The sequence below is a fragment of the Peromyscus californicus genome, unplaced genomic scaffold (assembly GCF_007827085.1).
Source record: "Peromyscus californicus insignis strain IS unplaced genomic scaffold, ASM782708v3 Scaffold_7__1_contigs__length_154581171, whole genome shotgun sequence".
Lineage (NCBI taxonomy): Eukaryota > Metazoa > Chordata > Mammalia > Rodentia > Cricetidae > Peromyscus > Peromyscus californicus.
In genome coordinates, this window is record NW_026294595.1 from 116,343,136 (window position 1) to 116,362,774 (window position 19,639).

The 19,639-nt window shown below is 37.7% G+C and overlaps 1 protein-coding gene across 3 annotated transcripts in view; it reads left to right on the top strand.

Annotated features, from left to right (window-relative positions):
• The window catches only part of Macrod2 (mono-ADP ribosylhydrolase 2), a 1,966,896-nt gene that overhangs the window by 1,201,835 nt on the left and 745,422 nt on the right, over positions 1 to 19,639 (top strand). The gene's annotated exons all lie outside the window — the stretch shown is intronic.

Here is a 19,639-nt window from a genome sequence, read left to right on the forward strand (position 1 = left end):
GTGTGTGGTTTTAGTTAATTGTAGTCAACCACATTTGAAAATACTGAATGGCCATATATATATACCCACACAAACATAAATACACACATACATATATAAGCCACATTTATATATGTTCTATTATAGTATATTATCATTTTTCTATTTTATTATATTGTTAATACTTTCTATGTACACATCAAAAATTAAACCTATTAAAAGTTTTGTATGTATAGAAAAAACAGTATATTTAAGTTACTATGGGACAGATATTCTCAGATATCCATTGGGGATCTTGGAACAACACAGATAAGGGAAAGCACTGTAATCTGACAAAATAGAACTCCCATGTGCCATCTTTCAGCTTCAGATATCACTAGTACATTTCTTCATTGGTTATTATCACAACCCCATTCATAACCTTTGGACTATTCTGAATCCATCCTTACCATACCATTCATTTGTAAATATGTTCATGTATTTTGTCAAAATATAGGGATTTTTGAGATATGTGACCACAGTCCTAATGTTGCTCTTTCAAAATATCATTAACTTTATTATCCTTGATGTCTCTAAATAGTTGTAACTATATTTTTTCTTAATTATAATTTTCTGAAGGCATAATTTATTTCAGTCAGATTCTTTTGTGTCCTTTTAATCTCAGCCCTTTCTCTCTCTCCCTGCCCCCTTCCATTGCTGGTTCCCTTTAAACAAGCAGAGCTGTTTGTTCTGTGGAGTTACATCTCTCTAAACTTGGGAATTTTGTATGTAGTCCGCCCATGTACATTTGAATGATTACATCCTGTGATGTCACTGCACTCATGGCCATGGCCATTGTATTTTCCTAAAATTATTAGTTTTGTACATAGAATATCGATTAGAATCAGGTACAGATAAAAACAATTGGGAGAAGGTAAGACAATCTTACAAATAAATGAAAGTATATATTCTATCAGGAAAAAAATGAAGTCCATTTTAATGATGTCCTATTTCTCAACTGTGTTTTGAAATTTGGAGTAAAATTTTGTGTTTGGCTCACCATATTCGGAATTTTCTGAGTACTGGCTGCTACATTTTGTCAAGAAAACTTTGCTGGATTTTCTTTGAAATACATGCTGCAGTTAGCCCAGTAGTTTTCACAAGAGAATGAAGGAGGTCTTCTCAACTCTTCGTTACATTGAAATACCAATATCGAGCTATCTGTAGCTGTTCTTGGAAGGTAGCTTTGTGATTGTAGACATACTTAGCCCCATCTGTAGCAGGGATCTTAACAGGTCTTATTAATAAAAATAAACCCAGTGCCAGTTACTTGGTTGAATGCTGGAAGATTGGAGAAACAGAACAAGCCACAGCCACCTCACCTTGTCAATTCCTCAGCTGATTCTGTTTCTTCAGACGGGAAGCTTCTGAGTTCTCATCCAGATGGATCTCAGCTGAACTGCTGCTCAAAAGCCTAAAAGCTTAACCAGGCTCTAGTTCCTCGTTCTCATGCCTTAAATACCTTTCTGCTTCCTGCCATCACTTCCTGGGATTAAAGGCTCTTGTTACCACGCCTAGCTGTTTCCATTGGGCTTTGAATTCACAGAGATCCAGAGGGATCTCTACCTCTGGAATGCTAGGATTAAAGGCGTGTGTGCCACCATTTTCTGGCTTCTATATCTAGTGGCTGTTCTGTTCTCTGACCCCAGATAAGTTTATTAGGGTGCAAAATATTTTGAAGAACACAATATCACCACACCCATCAGTCTCATTTTTATCGTCAACAAAATGAGCATAGCTGTGCCTGTGTTGTGGATACACCACTAATAGCTTGCTTGATATTTAAATAAATGTAACTTGTTTGGGTAATGATATTATTATTAAATAATAATATAGTGTTATTTGATGTGTTTTAAGGTTGGTTTGCTAATACCAGTAGGTTTGGTCTATTTCCTTTATGACTAATGTTAGCAAAATAATCCTCGAAATATGTTGATACTGAGAATGGCATCATGCTCTTTCATTATCATTCTGGGTGTTCACTTACAAACCTACCCAAGGGCCAATCTCTAGAGGAGTAGACTTGCTTGTTTTCCTTTTAATCAGGTATTTTATTTCTTTCTCAAAGTGGATATTGGCATATAGAAAAGTGAGAGTAGTACAGATGATTCTTCTACAATAGAAATGAAAGTAAAATTTCCTTGGCAAAATTAGAGATCCTCAAAAGTTGACATTTAATGTTTCTTTAGAGCACAGACCAGTTACATCCACACTAGCTATCGGATACAGTTCTTTCATTCTCACCATATGCTCAGTCTGTCAAGGTTTCTTTGAAGCATAGATACATTATACTATTTCATTCATTGATAAGTTACAATATGACCTTGTATATTAATCAGGGTTCTCTAGAATAACAAAAGTTATAGAATGAAACTCTCTGTCTCTTCCTCTCTCTCTGGCTCTCTCTCACACACACATATCTATCTATAACTACACACACACATACACACACACACACACACACACACACACACACACACTCGCACAAACTAGAATGACTTACAAGCTGTAGTCCAGCTAATCCAACAATGGCTGGGTATGAATGGAAAGTCAAAGAATCCAGTCATTATTCAGTCCAAAAGGCTAGATATCTCAGCTGGTCTTTAGTATATGCTGGTATCCTGAAACGTAGGCTCTAACGTCAGTGAAGGAATGGACTTGCTAGCAAGGCGAGTGCAGGCAATGAGCATAAGCTTCCTTCTTCTATGTCCTTGCATGGGCTTCTAGTAGAAGGCATGGCCCAGATTAGATCTGGATTAAAGATCTAGACTAAAGGTGTGTTTTCTTACCTCAAAGATCTAGGTTAGTAGTAGATTGCTGTGGGATGGTCTGTATGTCAAGTGTGTTGCTGATTGGTCAATAAATAAATCACTGATTGGCCAGTGGCTAGGCAGGAAGTATAGGCAGGACAAGGAGGAGAATAAAGCTGGCAAGTGGAAGGCTGAGTCAGAGAGACACTGCCAGCAGCCACGATGAGAAACAGCATGTGAAGATGCCGGTAAGCCACAAGCCATGTGGCAAGGTATAGATTAATAGAAATGGATTAATTTAAGCTGTAAGAACAGTTAGCAAGAAGCCTGCCACAGCCATACAGTTTGTAACCAATATAAGTCTCTGTGTTTACTTGGTCGGGTCTGAGCAGCTGTGGGACAGGCAGGTGAGAGAGATTTGTCCTGTGGGCCAGGCAGGAAAACTCTACCTACAGTAGATCTTCCCACTTCAAATTAAATAGAAATATTTCATAGATGTGCCCTCCATTTTTTGGGTTTTAGTTAATTCCAGATATAGTCAAGTTGACAACCAAGAATAGCCATCATATGTTGGTGTATATTCTTTTATATTTGTATAAAAGCAATGTGTTCACTTTTTGAAAATTACATTTTAATGCTTACCTACCGATTTTAGTGATGAATTTTCCAGGCCAATTTAAAATTAACTATATATTCTAACTAAATTAGGTCACTTTTCTAGAACTCATAAAAGAATACATGTTTCACCTCTTAAACACATTACCATATCAGTTTGACACACTATGTCTTATTTGGGTTTTAAGTATATAGCCAAATAATTAAAAAAATTTCTATCATACAACCTTAATGATAGTAAAGTCCATTAGTGAATATCAATATAGTGTGCTGGCCATGCATTATATTATTGCGAATTTGTCAGCATAGTGTGGTTATGTAGACAAAGATATTTTATTAGTTACCTTACTTTGGTACTGCTTTTAAACTGATTTTGTATATAGATTTTTGTTTGATGGGGTTTCTATTCATATATATTACAATACTAGATAAGTCATGAAAATAACATATATTCCTCTTTTCTATACACTTCAAAGACTATTCTGTAATCAATAGCTCTGTTTCCATCCCATTTCTAACTCTTTAGTCTTCATAGACTGAATGAACATTTCTTGTTTAGAAAATGAAATGTTAAATTCAACTACATTTTAAAATGCTGAGCAAAACAGAGACAACAGACAGATGAAAGCAAGAAATTTATCATTAGAGGAATAAAATTTTTCCAGAGTTTTTGAGAGGAGAACATATAAGAACTGAAATGGAATTGAATTAAACACACACACACACACACACACACACACACACACACACACACACACACATATACACACACACACATACACAGTGTCAGCCCTCTTACAGCACATATAGGAACATTTGTATATAGAATGGAGTTACCATAAAATTGTTTGTAAATATTGTGTGATGTCCAAACTATAGTTTTTAAATAAAGAGGTACTTGAAAATTTATATAATGATACCACAGGTTTATTAGATCATAAAAAAGTATTTATTAAGCAGTGATTGGGGTGCTGGGCTTACAACATTGGCCTTCAGGGAAGCAACATTCCCAATGGAGGAGGGGAGGGGAAGAGAAATTAAGTAAATGAATAAAGATGTGCTATATTTTATATGTAGACTATTGAGGATGTAGTGAGATGACCATTCACTAAATAGTAAACTTCATTCTGTTTAAGAAGATGAAATTTATCAAATTTCAATTTAAGTAAATGTAAACATTTCTTGGATCTATACCCACATGGCCCAGTGACTCTTCACTATTTTGCATCCTATGGAAGCTAGTGCTCCCTCTAAATAATTTCTGATAGTAGTGTAGAACCCAGGAATATTTTAAGGATGGCTATGGCATAGAAATAGATGTGTACTAGAGAATACTACTGTCAACCTTCTCTAAAAGCACTTTCTATATAGAAGAGAGAAGCTAAATGAATTTCTGTAATCAATTCCCACAGTTTCATGACATCTCTTTACACATTTGATCATCAGAAAAATAGAATGTGTAGCAATTCTCTTTTATCAGCTTAGAGAATTTGTCAAGGGATCATTATTGTCCCATAAATTCAATTTAAAGGGAAAGGAATGTAATTCCTTTTCAAGGTCATTAAAACAAGAAATGTTAGATCTTATAAATAAAATTTTAATCTGCTAAACTAGCTGCAAAGAGAGACAGAGAGAAGGAGAGATTTTCTCAGTAAATATTATATACACATACTTTGTCAGTTAACTTTTTTTTTTGACTGTGAACAAAATGTAAATGTCATGGATAAGTGATAGCTTTAATGATGTTTTCCAGCATTGTGGTCCTCGTTACCATGGCTTCTTAACAAAGATGTTAAATCATTAGAAGTCGTATTTCATGATAATTAACTGCAAATCTGGTAATATTACTGATTTTCATTTGGCATGAAATGATGAGGGAGAACCACAAGGTTTATTGGAGGTACATGCCAGAGGACAGAGCGACTTAATGTATGTGTGTAAATCTTATAAAACTGCCGACTGGACAGCACTTTATGATGGGCATAAATCCCCATTCACTCTCTGATAGTGACAGACAAGGAAGTCTGCAGTGGAGGCAGGAAACTAAGAAGGGAAATCACCCTAGGGCAAAATAAGTGTTCTGGGACTGTGGCTCTCTTCCCTTCCTTTTCTTGCTTTATTTTACAATAGCTAAACAACTTCCCACTCTTGCTTAAGATTTAAACAATTAAAGTCTGCAGCCTTATTAATTCTGTCTTATTAGATGTGCTTCATTGTAAAGTATGCCATGATGATTTTATAATTAAACTGCTATTAGCATTTGCCATTTTAAATTATTGTTCTGTCAGTATTGCTTTGAAGTTCTAGAATTGTTCAGTAATCTCATTCAAGGTTTTGTTCTGGGAAGTGAACAATGGTCAGGAGTTCATTGTGTTGTAAATATTTGCATTCCAACCTGTAAGAAATACATGGAGAGTCGGGTGTGGTAAGAAGGATACTTCCTAGAAAGCTAGATGACCTGATTTGAGTTTGTCCCTCTTGATAAGAGGTAGAGATCTGGAGCACTGTTTTAATCAAGGTTGTCTCTGTTGCAAGTGACTGCCAGACAGGGAGGAAAGACTCTTGGCTCATGTAGTTGAAACTGAGTTTTCTACAAGACTCTCAAGAGCAAGTTGCCCATTGGGGCAATTGCACCAGTGTCCTATTTCTCTTTGTTTTTGTCAGAGCTGGCTTCATTTTCAGAGGACCCCTTTCCATGCAGTGAGCAAACCAGTAACCCCGACTCACAGATTTTGCTGTCTGGGGATCCTCGAGGGTGATTACAGATAATCTTAAGCACCAGCTTTACTGAAATTAAGAAATAATAATACTGGTAAGATGTTATTTTGTAAGTGGGTGGAGGAGATGTTTCCTGAAGGACTGGTGTCTGAGTTAGTGGGCTGAGTAAGGAAGATCAATGCTCATCTACTATCATCTAGTTAGCTGTCTAGGTAGACAAAAAGGGCAGAGCAATGATAAAGTTAGCTTTCTTCCTCTCTTCCTGTGGTGGCACAAGCTTTGCCCTGTTCCTTGACATAAGAATTTCAAGCTCTCTGGCCTTTGGCCATGACTTTCACCAACCGTCTATCTCTGTTGTCAGTTATCCAGTCTCCAAATTTGTGCTGAATCAAGACATGGCTTTTCAGACTTTGTAGCTTGTAGCTAAGAGGTTATAGGACCTCTTAGCTTCTATAATCATATGCAGTAACATCCTTAATAACATTTCACTGTAGATCTGTCCATCTATCCGTCCATCCTATTGGTTTTGCATCTTTGAAGAAGATTGCCCAATAAAACAAGAGACTGTCTTTGTACAATTTACTAAAATATGTGTAGGACTCACCCACTCACTCCTATTCTCAACAGTTATTCATTGAAAGTCTCCTAAGTACTGGGTGCTATGTGAGTAATCTTAGAGGCAAATGTGAAAATGATTTAGTAAAGATTAAATGACTGATATCAAATGATTGTAAGAGGGAGAAGATAAGAACTGTAGATTTTCAGCCTGAACTGCTTATTGGTAAAAGAGGAATAAAGTTCACAGTTCTCTGACAGTTTACTCACAAGTGAGAGGACAGCAGTGAAAGTAGCCAGCATCATACAACCATTGTGTAGACGTAATAATAGACATGAAAGAGTTTGCTGCAAATGGAAATATAAAATGAGGGCAAGATGTCATTTTAAAATTCATGCAACATGTTCTCAAATATTCTTTGTGATTGTTTCTGATTCCATGAACATATATATTATATATATATATCATAAGAAGTATAGAATTATGCATTAGAATAGATTAAATTAGAAGCTTTTCCTATATGTGAACTAAACATATTTAATTATTTATACTTGTTTATAATAATAAATATTTATTTATATTTACCTTAAATGTCAGTTATATTATTTATAATAATACATACATTTAACTTATTTATTTATATTTACCTTAAAAATTCCAGTTTCAACAAGCTTTATTTTATATGTTGATTCTTTTTTTTTTTTTTTTTTTTTTTTTTTTTTTTTTTTTTTTTTTTTGGTTTTTCGAGACAGGGTTTCTCTGTGTAGCTTTGCGCCTTTTCCTGGGACTCACTTGGTAGTCCAGGCTGGCCTCGAACTCACAGAGATCCGCCTGGCTCTGCCTCCCGAGTGCTGGGATTAAAGGCGTGCGCCACCACCGCCCGGCTTATATGTTGATTCTTTTTTCTTCTGTTATGAAGGTTTTAATTCTTTAAATTTTATTTCAAAGAGTTGGCATAAAAGGCAGTCATACTGCAGACTTGGCAACAACTGCTTTGTTTAAGGCTGATTCACTAAGATTTCATAAGAGATGCTATTGTATAGGTGCAATAACTGTTTAGTGGGGTTCTTTATGAGACACTCAGGATTATGGATCCATAATTTGCATTCATTGCAAACATTGTAACAACTTCCTTTGAGCCATTAAAAGGAGGTATTGAAGGGCTGTTAAGGCCTCCACTAAGTGGTGAAATCACATCAGGTTCATTTATTGGAGAAAATGCTGGCAAGATACAAGCTGGCGGTACAAACCCAGGTCTCATCTGCTCAGCTGTGACATTTTACTTTTCCCAGGCTCACTGAGGGAAAGAAGTTTGGTTTGAATTGGTTGGAGACCCTACCATCACATCACAGTGCACTCATCCCACCAGCCTGCCTTTCATCCATTCATTCATTTCAATATTGAGGTTCTGGGCCAGATGCTAAGGAAACAATAGGTCGTCCCTACAGACTCTAATTGGAGAAATGGATCCATAAAATATATTTGCAATAAAGTGAAAGCATGGAATGATGAGCTAAGTGCAGAGTGGTTTCTGCTGCTGCTGAGAAGACAGACAGTGAGATAAAGGAACAATTTCAAAGAAGAAGGCATAGGAAAGGACCTTCCAGGCAGTGAAGTTAATAAGTGAGCCTTGTGTTGCAAATTAAGTTGTGAATTCAGCTCGGTGGGAGTCACCAATGCTGGAAAGTTCTATTGCTAGCCTTTTCACTTCCATCTCCAGGATTGCTGATTTAAAGACAAATTGAGCTAAATGTGTATCCCATAATAGTATCGGCTGGGAAAAAAAAAAAAAAAACCACATATGTCTCCAAACACGTAAAAGATGAAAAATAAGAACCCCTGCTATTGGCACAATTCTGTATTAGTGGCTGATCTTTACTGTTGGACCTTTGGGGGTTAATGATATTTCTCATATACCTACATAACCTGTCACGGCTCCAGGCCCATAGTGGACTGACAAAGCAAAATCGTTATTATCTACTGACAGAATACTGGCTTTCTGAAGCGTTTAGATAGTTGTATTTTCTTACATGTAATCACAAACTTCTGGCCAATGTCTACAGGGCATGAGCTATATGTATTTATTACGACAATTTCAAGAGAAATTCTTTTTATTCCTTTGTATTTTCTTTGAGATAGACTATCACAATGTAACCCACTGACCTCAGACTCTGGATTTTCCTGGCTTAACCTAACCAGTGCTGGGATTACTGGTATGCTCCACCACCACACCTGGGTTCGAATCAAGTTTTGAAAAATTTGTCCGACTTGCAGGTGCTCAGGAAACCAAGTACTACTATTAGTTTAAACAAAATCATGACAGCTTCATGGCTGAAAATCGGGGAGCACATCGCTGTACCTGCTAAGCATCAAAATTAATGTCTGACCTCATGTGTTTATAACAAATAAATCACCATTGTTTCCAAAAATAAGAGCACAGAGGACTACCTATGAATTAACTGTCATGTTTCATGACTCTTAATAAGCAGACCATTGTAGTCAGATGAGCTCTTTGTCTTTGCATAGGCAGAATTTACCTCCTTACTTTTACCCATATTTTAATGAAAACAATGGGATAATTTTATAACACAGGTGAAAATGTCTAACTTGGATCTTCTCAAATTATCTGACCTTATGTGAGCTAATGAACTTCTCCAGCCTCTAAGCTGGGTGATGTCAATGCCTACCTCATATAGTTGTTAGGGGAATAGAGGTAGTGTCTTGACAAGGTCCAATACAGGATCCAGTGTGAGGAACTGTTTAATAAATCCTGGTCCCATTTCTGCTCTCCTTTCTTTTATTGACCACTCAAGATTAGCTTTACAATGTATTTCAATTTGTAAACTGAACTGCCCTTTATATATATATGACTTAGAATCTGTGGCAATTCAGATACATGAGGAAAGCACATGGCTTTGAGTCTTATGAACTTGGGCACATCATTTCACCCAAATATACACGGATATGAGATTGTTCATAGTTATAAAGCATAATATCATTGTGGAAGTATATTAAGAATCTGAAATTATGAGTGTTGCCTGAAACTTTATGATAATGCATAACATGCCTATTTTTTTCTTGATTTAAGATTTTTGGTCTTAACTCTATTACTTTTTTAATTCTACCTTCTATAAGAACCTTAGGGCAGTGGTTCTCAACCTTCCTAATATGGCAACCCTTTGATACAGTTCATGCTGTGTGATCCCCCAAGCATAAAATTATTTTTGTTGCTAATTAATGACTGTAATTTTGCTACTGTTATGAATCCTAATGAAAATATTTGTGTTTTCTGATGGTCTTAGACAACCCTTGTGAAAAGGTCGTTAGACCCCCAAAGAGGTCTCGACCCACAGGTTGAGAACCTTAGCAGATTTTCTTTTATTTATTGATGGACCTCAATTTTATCAAACCATTAATATCAAGTTTAGAAGGGACCTTTTATATTCTCTACATGAGTAAGGATAACTGCACCCATGCCATGGCAGATGTTATCTATATGACAGGGACACCTCCTGATGCAGCATGCTCCAGTAAGCAGGAGATTCTTATGAGATTCTGCTGTGGACTTAAACTAAACTCTGACCTACTTTCAGGTATATGATCAAATAATCAAATTCTTCTTTTAAGATTTGCATAGAATTGGTTGATATTACCTGGCATCATGGTGGCTCGAGAAATTTAAAAATAAATGACAAATCTTATATGTGTCTTTATTTATTCCTCATATACAGTGCTTTTAGGTATTTATAAGTATATTCTCAACCAAGTTTCTATAATCAATATTGCATTATAACACAATTCTACATGTTATAATGAATAAACTTTTGTGGTGGTTTGTAATTATTTATCTATTATGTACTATTGAAGATAGATTATTTCTTTTTGTTAGAGCTACAGGGACCTTATACTCCAGCTTAAATGTTCTTCACCAATGTGGACACCTCTGCTGATGTAGCAAAGATCCTACATCAAAAGCAACTAAGCAAACACACATACACACACACACACACACACACACACACACACACACACACACAGTGAATTATTCGAAGCTTTTCAGCTACATGTCAATGTGAAAAAAAAATCTGACTTGTGGAATAGAAATAATGCTTCTCTGATCAATGAGTGTGATTGGAACTATGAATGGGCCCAGAGGAACAGGAAGCAACCCTTAGGACTCATCTAGAAACACACATTGTTGGTCCTGAGTCCTAATCCAAATCTCTGATGCAAAGGGAAACGCCAGAGGCCCAAGAGGTTGCATTTTGCTGTGTTTATCTTGTTTGGGTGGCACAATGTTACAAAGAAAAAAAGAGGAGGCGGAAGAGTAGGAAGAAGAGGGGTGGCAGTGAGAGGAAGTGGGGAAGGAGAAGGATTAGCAGAAGGAGATGGAGCAGCAGTAAGCGAACCTACTGCTTTTGAACATCAAGAGGCATCCTATAACATCTCCATTTTCAACATCTTTTGAAGAAATGGAAACTTGGGCACTACTAGGCCTCTATTCCACTCATCAAGAAGAGATGGAAAGGTCCATGGGATGACCCAGTTCCCATCACCTCCGATTTGTAATACAGTGGGCCCACTCCTTCTGCTTTTCAAACATGTGAGATCCCAGGTAGTGGCTCTGTGGGGCTGGAGCTGGCAGTATTATTTCTGGTACATCATTCCTATTCTAAACATGTTTGTTTCAATTCTTCATTCAATCCTGCAAAGCAATACACCACAGTTGTGCTTTCTCTGATATTATTTCAGGTAATACCAGACTGGCTTGTTAGATAGCCTCTGACAGATGCTGAGATTTCTTATCATTTATTACCTTCTCATCGTCAGTCCAAAGGGTTTTTGGATTATTTTTTCTCTCTTGTTACCTGACAAACAGGCTTCCTTAAAGAGACACACTCTTCCTTCTAAAGTAGTCACCATTTGTTATAAAAGGACTTATACAGAACACATGTACATCTACAGGCTGAAACCTTAGCCCTTCCTTCCCTTGTCCATGTGGAACCCAAGGTGCTTGGTCCTCAGTAGCTGGTTCAAATGCCTCCATCTTCCCAATAATCACATACTGGAAAAAAACACCCTTACTGGTAATCACAGAAATGCAAACTTAAAACCCAGAGACAAGAGGCCAGACAGCAGGTTACCTATTATTTAAGTCTTGGTCAATTTTGCATATATAATATAGTTCATAACAAAAATTGGGAAATGGAAAAAATACATTTTCTTTTCTTCCTCACTACATACACTGTTGGGACAGGTATTAGTAAGAACGTGTTGATGTAGCTTTGATAAACAGGAGCTGGGTCTGATAGCTAGACATTAGATGAAGGGAAGATTTTCTTTGAAGGAAAATTTCTTTAATATGTGTATATGTGAAGTGTCTATGATATATCAAGACAATTAGCATTCTTAGATTATAGTGAATTAAAGAGTCTGGACAGCACTCCTTTGTGACTGCCAAAACCATACACATAAAATCCTGCCAGATTTTATATGATATAGCTATATCTATTTTTAATATATCTTTATATATTTCACTCTATAGGTGATAAATATTGTACTTTATATATTGTACTTATAAAGTACAATTTGGGAAAGTTCAACACCAAACCTATGAATGATCAGTTCTCACAATATATTTAGTCATTTGTATGATAGTCATTGCAGATTAAAATGTTAAATTATCATATGGCTCATCAAAGTGCTTACTGGAATACTCTGTGTACAAAAACTATTGGGATTTTAAAATACGTAAATTAAGATAGAGAAGGTGAGAGAGAGAGAAAATATAGAAAATGACACTTAACAAATATCCAACTAAATAGCTGGAGAGATGGCAGTGGATAAATTACTTTCTACACAAGCATTTGGATCACTAGAATCCATGTAAAATCCAGACAGGCATGGTGGCCACCTACTGTAAAGCCACACTTGGAAGACAAAAGTGAAGACAGAATCTGGGAGCAATCTAGCTAGCAGGACTAGTTGAAAATTTCACCTGCTTGTTCAGCAAGAGATGGTGTTTCAACATATAACCTGGAAAGTGCTCATGGAAGACACCAGATGCTAAAGTAGGCTTCTACCTCCATATAGGAACATGAGTACCTACACACACATGTGCATCTATGCACACTTAAATACATTTACATGCATGCATAAAACATACACTAATACATGTTATATATACATATACACATATATGTAATGAAATATCTAACTGAAACAAATTTAAGAAATGTCACTAATCAATTCTGCTTAATACAAAGAACCACATGCAATTAGTCTCCATTTTCCATAGGTCTATGCTTTGGTATTCATAGTTCTCTCTGTCTCTGTCTCTGTCTCTGTCTCTCTGTCACTGTCTCTCTGTCTCTGTCTCTGTCTGTGTGTGTGTGTGTGTGTGTTTGTGTGTGTGTGTTGGTGTGCTAGTACATATGCACATATAAACATATACACAGGTGGAAGCCAGAGGTCAACCTTGGGTATTGTTCTGTGTTGTTTTCTGTGATAAATCTCCCACTGGGATATCCAATTCACCACATAGGATAGACATAGGATAGGCTGGCTGGTTAGCAAGACCCTGAGACCCTAGAACTCCTCTATCTCTGCTTCCTTAGGTTTGCCATGATCAATTATTTTGCATGGTTGCTAAGGACTGAACTCAGGTCCTTCTGCATGCTTGTGTGACAAGCATTTTACTGACTGAGCTGTCTCCCCCAGCCGCATAATCAAATAGCTTATCAAAATAAGACAACAACAGAAGACCTACCAACTGCCCTCATTATAATTCAAATATGGTTTCCATTTCAAACACACAAAGTATTCAAAACAGGGCATTTGGAAGCCTAAGCATTTAATGCCATGAAAGTGCCAGTGGTCAAGAGTGTGATGATAATATTTCACATAAGTCCCTCTCTCACCCTGAAAAATGACTCATTCAATAGCTTCTTTGCTTAGTTGTATTCAGATTTCACCCCAGGGGTGGGTTTCCACAGTTCCTCATACATGCAGTATGAGCCATATTTTGGCCTGGTTAGACTACAGCTCCCCAACAATTTTGTTGTTTCTGATCCCAAATACAAAAGTCTCATTTATCTTTTTCTTCAGCATTATCAGAAAATGTTTTGCAGCAAATAAATGACAAGTCTGTAAGAGGATGTTAATGAAATTTTAATGAATTTGAGATGCTGGCCCAGTATTTTCTTACAGATCTGTTTTATTTTTTAAAGAACATAAAAAAAGGAAGGAAGGGAGATAGATGGAAGAAAGAGAGAGAGAGAGAGAGAGAGAGAGAGAGAGAGAGAGAGAGAGAGAGAGAGAGAGAGAGAGAAATTAATGTTGTTTTAACGTTGAAGATTTGCAGATACAAGCCACATCCTGCAGAACAGAATGGAGGCTCATTTGGGACGCTGATTTTTCCACAGCCTAGTAAATATTTTGGCCTTCATTTTCATAGGTCTCCTGGAGGCCTCGGAAGCCCCATGGTCAGCCATCCTGCACATCATAGTGCCTGACAGCTTACTCAGGAGAAGGCCTGGTGATTTCTGCTCTCAGCCCCTGCCACCTCTGGTTATGAGGACTCTGCATCACATGCAGTATTTATTGCAGATTGTTTCTTCTGCCCTTCTAAGTAGTCTGTAAACTCTTTCCCAGATAGAGTCTGGGAGAGTTACTGCCTGTTGATACACTCACCCAAAATCAGCATGGAGTGTTTTTATGCTATGAACATATGGACTTTGGCTCACAGCCCAGAATACCTGAGTCAATTTAAGAATCCAATCGTTACAGAGGGTTTGTATTTTTAGGGGAGAAAAGGGTGTGCATCCTAATATCTAAAAGCTGTCCACATTTACATTCCAGCTTTCTTTTTAATTAAGCTGACCACAAAGATCAATAGAGGATTTACTAGCATTCTAGGGCTATAGTGGAATGATGTGAGAGAAGGAGGCTGCCGCCTTGACTGAAGGAGGGCATAGGAGGTGTTTAGCAAACCATCTTTAAGTGACTGGATGGTTCTCATTTATTTTAAATTCCATTGTCTCTAACTCTTTCCCCCACCCCATCCCAACTTTGGGTCACAACCTTTCCAGAATATTAATGACTCCCCCTGGCCTCAAAATGCATTTTCCATGGAGAATCGTTTCCCATTTTTACAATACTAAGACAATCCTGCTCATTGTTAAACCCTTATATGACTTTGAGTTCCCCAGAAGAGAATAGTAATTCTTTACTGACAGCTCCAGCGACTGAAAGAGGAATCAAAGTCAATGCATTATTAATGACTCTTCTTTTTAATGACTCAATCACGGTGTAAAATACTTTCAAACATTTTACTTTGTATAATTTTTACACTTGGAGAAGCCTGCTCACAAATTAAGGGAAGCCGATTGTTGAATAAAACCAGAAATGGTGAGTAGATGTTTCCCAACATATTGGTCCTTCAAAGGGTTTGCCAGGGTAAACTCTAGTTATCTTGTCCTGACAGGTGGGGGATCTGGTCAATGATTTGGTTACTTGAGATTGCAGATTGGAACCAGGCTTTAGAATCCTAGCACATGGCTTTATTATAAGCAATGCAGTCTTTGGCAAGTCCCAGAAAAGCTCTAGGGCTTGTGGTTTCTTCATCCATAAAATGAGGCTAATGATGTTGCTAGGACTGGTATTATATGAGGATTAAAGGAGATGCTGTAGGTGAAATGGATCCAGAAGGTCTTAGGCGCTTGTCTAATTCCAAGTAGCAAGGGTGAACACATTGATAGGGAAAGCCCATAGAGAAGCTTTGGATTCTGAGAGGGTGCTGGGAAAGGGAGCCATGGAGAGAATAGGAGGGAGCAGAGGTGGAAGGTGGGGCAAGAGACTAGTTGGCAGGAAGAGTAAGGAAATGTACAGTGCCATTGCCGTCGAGATACAGCTGTCAAGGGAAGAAGGAAGAGTCTGAGTTTCCAGACTCAGAGCAAGCTCTATGGTATAGTAGTGATCTCAAAAGAATCTATGACTACTGATGGTTTACATTCTTAGCAAAAATTTAAAAAATTGAGTTTCAGGTAAGACTCTGCCAACAAATTGTTAATTACATTTTACAGTTTCTTTAAGGCTCTGTTTTATTTTCTACAAGTACTAATGAGACAAAATCATGAAGATAGTTACCGGTTACCAAGCAGCTGCTCTCAGGCATCCTGGCTTGCTCTTACCATGTGTGCACTCATTTCATCTTACAACCCTGAGATATGTTGTGTGCTCCCAACCCCCACCTTTTTAAGGAAGCCCTTTAGCTCCCAAGTAAGGAAGTAGAACCCAGAGAGAGCAGGTGTACCCCTCAGCCCAGGTTACACAGCTATTATGTAGCATGAGGTAGAATTTGAATGTAGGCTTTTGGTCTTTATATCTGTGTTCTGACTCTATCATATACCATCCACTGAAGCAGAGGGTGAAGCTTGTGTCATAATAAGGCTAATGACAGAGAGTGGTCAATCAAGCTGAATTCTGCTTTAAGAGGGTGTGCTACTTGGTTACTTTTCTGATATTGTTGCCACTAAGGCAACTAATGCATTGGTGTGCATGCGTGCGTGCGTGCGTGCGTGCGTGCGTGCGTGTGTGTGTGTGTGTGTGTGTGTGTGTGTGTGTGTGTTTGCACATGTCATTGTGCATTCAAGCAGGCAAGATGGCAAGTTCCATCCTAATTTGTTTGCATCATTTCTTCTGCTGTTTCTAATCCCCCACTTTAGAAACTACCGTGAATCATTACTTAGGGCTACAGCTACTTACAGAACAAAACAGTCAGGGTCATTTAGAATCTCTTAGTGGAGAGTATTTAGATTTTCTTGTTTCTGGCTACTGGTAACAAATCTTCATTAAATCTTAAACACAGCATAAACAAAGCATGAACAGATTGTGAATGGTTCCTAATTCAGCAAAGGGAGATTAAGGCCTTGTAGATACCGTTAAATGTTGAACAGACCCTGAGGAAGTCATTTAAAGGCCCATAGTATTTTCATGTATGTTGGCTTCTCTAAATTAGAATTTCTCAGAAGAATCAACCTTGGTAAAAATAAACAATTGAATAAACACAAAAACCTATGCGCCTTGATTTAAAGCTGTCTGGCCCAAATTTTATCCTTCTGTGGCCACCTGGGTTACCAATCTACAAGGTGATAAACAGTGTCTGAATGTCTTATACCTTTTGGTGGATATTGCCAAGGCAAATACACAGCTCTCACCTTAAAAGGAATATGAGATCATTTATTCTGGAGAAAATTTGAGGGACCACAACCAGGGAACATTGATTTAAGTCTCCCCAAATTGTATGTTCCAATGCATAAGCAATTTCATGGAGTTTTTATAGTTTTGTGGAACAGAAAATCATAAATCAAGGCAATTTAAAAATGCATCAGTGGACACTTCAGGGGTGGTTACAGCAAAATGGGAAAAGCTTTCCTATAGGCTTCAGACATTATCTGATGACATTACTAGCTTTTGGGTTAGTGGAAGCTGGTGGTCTGCTAAGTTAATAGATTCCAATGGGTTTTTTACCTATTAATTGCAAGATGTTAGTTTTGACACAAAAGTTTGCAAGGAATGGCTATTCAGTGGGGCTAAAACTAGTCCAAGATAAGGTAATTGACTTCAGAACCTGGGACATCCCAGCCTCTCTATGTCACTGCAGTTCTAATTGCTCAATTAGTATTTTCAGACACTGCTTCTTTTCAGGAATTCTCATTGACAATATGCATATTTCACTCACCTTCCTCTACAACAGCAGAAGGAATTGCAGAGATAAAGCAATGCACCATGTCAGGGCCCAGGCTGAGAGTCTCTTTATCTCTCATGGTCCATTCTTCTCTTGGAATAGTCCATGATATCAGTATCTCTCTGAAAATATATCCCACCAACCCCAGCTGAATTTGCTACATAGCCCTGCCAAAATATAGTCATAGTTATTGCCTTTTTTAAATTAAAGAATTTGCTTTTATTAATGTAGTTGAAGACATTGGCTTTGTTTTTTGCTTCATAAGGAGTTTTCATCACTTAAAATCCATGGGAACTAGTTATTTGTCTTTGAATCTTGCAAAGATGCCCATCATTTTAGAACATTGGCCCATAAATTGTCCATTGTAATCAACTGAGAAAATTAAAAAAATACTATTTACTGTGTTTCTTTTCCAGAAATAGTGACTTAAATCCTCCATGGGTTTGGAAATACAACAAAATTCTCCTGAGGATTCCAAAATACACTGAAGTTTTGGAAACACTGATCCAACATGCACTCAAAGTGTTTTAACAAGATTGTTGGGTGACTCATGTGCACATTAGAGAAAGATTGATTTGTTTTGATTAAAAGATTACTATTTCGATTTTTGTTAAATTCTGCTTTTTTTAAGGTTCAAGTGGGAGCTACAGGCCTGTCAGTAAGATTCTGAACACATGAGGAGAATAGCTGGGCATAGGAAATTGGGTAGGGTCTATTCTAATTAATGGGGAATTGGTAGAGTCTATGGTAATTACTGCCAAAATTAGTTTTGTCTGTCTTAAGTTTAGAGTCCTTCCTCTTTTGTCCCTTCTGATTCTGTAACAAGGTGGACACAGGAGTCAAATGAAGGTGAAGCACAGTTTTAGCTTAGCTCATTGTTGGCAGTGCTGGGTTGGCAAATGCATGTACCTCTGAAGGGAGAGCAAAATGAAGTTCTGTGTACCCCTTGTCTGTTAGATTTACTTCCCTTACCTCAGCACGTCTCCAGAGAAGGCAAAGAAGGGAGAACTTACCTATGGGATGGGGAAGTTCTGCCCCAATGAGCATAGCCCACTTGTTACAGCACCAGCAGAGAATAGAGTATGTTCTGCTTAAAAACAATTTCAGAGAAGAGGGAGCTAGCAAGTGAGCAGCCTGCTTTGTGGGAGCAGTGACTAGTCACACATCCCACTGGCCTACTTAAGTCATTACCTTCACTGAAAAGCCGGGCATAGAGTTTTCTGGTAGCTGTTTCTGTTTAGGGCAGAGAGTGGAAAGGCTGGAGAGGATGAGTCATTCTCCTATCACTTTTTGTACCTTAGAGCACGGGAACATTGAGAATGGCCAATTCAGGGGCCTGGCTGATAGGTCCAGAGAAGCAGAGAAGGCTTCTCAAAGATCAGCCAGGGGTCATGGTCACCAAGGTGCATTGTCCAAATGATGTTTTGTCCTCAGTATTTTCTATTCAGATACTTGGGTTTTTGTTTTTAATGTCTTGTCATTCATACAGGTCTTCACAGGTACTGAAGAATCTTAAGGAATGGAGGTGGGTGGAGGTGGTAACTATTTTCCTCATATCAGTGGCTGCATCAGTTATTTTATTCATATCTCTTATCTTTTAGAGAAGCAATTTGTCTTTTAGAAACAGAGAGGGCTCAGCAGATAGAGTAGAGGGGAGCAGGGAGCAGACAGCTGTTTGACCTACCCCTTCTGAATGTTTTGGAACCTAGGTTTTCTCTTCCCTTTATCCTTTCCCCTTATCTTGGAGGTAGGCTAATGCTGTGTTAAAATTAGCAAGAGATGCAAAGCCCAAATAACAAAACTCATGAGCACAATGGAGACCAGAAAACTTAATCTTAACTGTTGGTTACTCCACCAAGCCTGTAACCTTACTGCTTATTGATGAATTATCTCTAATGTATCAGCAATATTCAATGACAGCACATCTTTCCCATACCCCTCCTATTTTGCTACTGGCATCTGTCTATATCCCAAGTTCCCAGCTGAAACCAGAGGGCACATGAGGCTTCCTCATTGCCAAATAGTAACATCCAACATTTAAAACATCCAACTCATTTGATTTTTACCTGAGGTTGTTTGTTTTGACAGTGGTCAATAGTTGGGGTTTTGGAATCAGGCAGATATGAACTTAAATATTAACAACACTACTTGCATGGTGACTCGGGAAGTATAAAACACACAGATACAGACATGTCCAACAAACCCTCACAGAGTACATATACATTAATGTCTAGT